Below are 1,427 nucleotides of genomic sequence, written 5' to 3' on the forward strand. Positions count from 1 at the left end.
GAACCTGAATTTTGGGGCTGGGGGTGGGGTGCAGAGTTCTGTGCATCGACTGCTGACTGCTCAGAGTCAGGAAACAAACCATACAAATTCTGTTTGCCCCATCTGGGCTATGCTACTATGGCATCTTGCAATAAATCCTAACAATTAGGGACCTTATTTAGGTTGGTGCAAAAGTAATTGCAGATTTTGCCATTGAACGTAATGGCCAAAACCACAGTTCCTTTTGCACCGATCTATAGATTGAAACGGGACTGATGATTTCCTCCCTGGAGACTTATCAAAAGGATGGGAGCCATCCAGGCAGTTAGAGGGATTATACTTCCTGAGGGTGGAGAAGTATAATAGAAGTATATTAGAAGTATAATAGAAGTCCACAATAAAACCATTTCCTGGCCGGGTGCGGAGGCTCACGCCTATAATCCTAGCGCTTTGGGAGGCCAAGGCGGGTGGATCACCTGAGGTCAGGCATTCAAGACCAGCCCAACTGACGTGGAGAAACCCCGTCTCTACTAAAAATACAAAATTAGCCAGGCGTGGTGGCACATGCCTGTAATCCCAGCTACTCGGGAGACTGAGGCAGGAGACTCCCTCGAACTCGGGAGGTGGAGGTTGCAGTGAGCCGAGGTTGCACCATTGCACTCCAGCCTGGGCAACAAGAGGGAAACTATGTCTCAAAAACACAAACAAAAACAAACAAACAAAAAAATCATTTCCTATCCTCATCCAGCAGATACTAAATACAGACTGCATTCAACCTCAGGCATTCGCTTCCTAACTCCTACAATTTTTATCTGTTTTCTTCTACAAAAAAATTATGTGCACAGGGTCAGAAGGGCAGTGAAAAATGAAGAATGTTCCACTTCTATTGTTGCCGGGGCATTCCTTAATATCCTGTAAATTCAGGAGTCCTCTGCCAACTGGTGCCAGCGCTCAAGTCTTTGGCCTGGAATTGATGTGAAACTTCTGTTCTCTCTTCCTGCAAATCCAGATGGAGCCCCTGGAGCATAAAATAAAAATGGGACCAATATCCAGGAGTGGCTCCTGTTAGGTTGGGGCAAAAGTAATTGCGGTTTCTCAGCTGGGCACCGTGCCTCATGCCTGTTATCCCACCACTTTGGGAGGCTGAGACGGGTGGATCACCTGAGGTCAGGAGTTCCAGACCAGCCTGGCCAAAAGGGTGAAACCCCGTCTCTATTAAAAATACAAAAATTAGCTGGCCGTGGCAGCAGGTGCCTGTAATCCCAGCTACTCAGGAGGCTGAGGCAGAGAATTGCTTGAATCTGGGAGGCAGAGGTTGCAGTGAGCCGGGGTTGCATGGCAAAACACCATCTCTACTTAAAATACAAAAATTAGCTGGGCATGGTGGTACACACCTATAATCCCAGCTACTCGGGAGGCTGAGGCAGGAGAATCGCTTGAACCTGGGA

This window comes from Colobus angolensis, unplaced genomic scaffold, assembly GCF_000951035.1.
Source record: "Colobus angolensis palliatus isolate OR3802 unplaced genomic scaffold, Cang.pa_1.0 Scaffold119, whole genome shotgun sequence".
Classification (NCBI taxonomy): Eukaryota; Metazoa; Chordata; class Mammalia; order Primates; family Cercopithecidae; genus Colobus; species Colobus angolensis.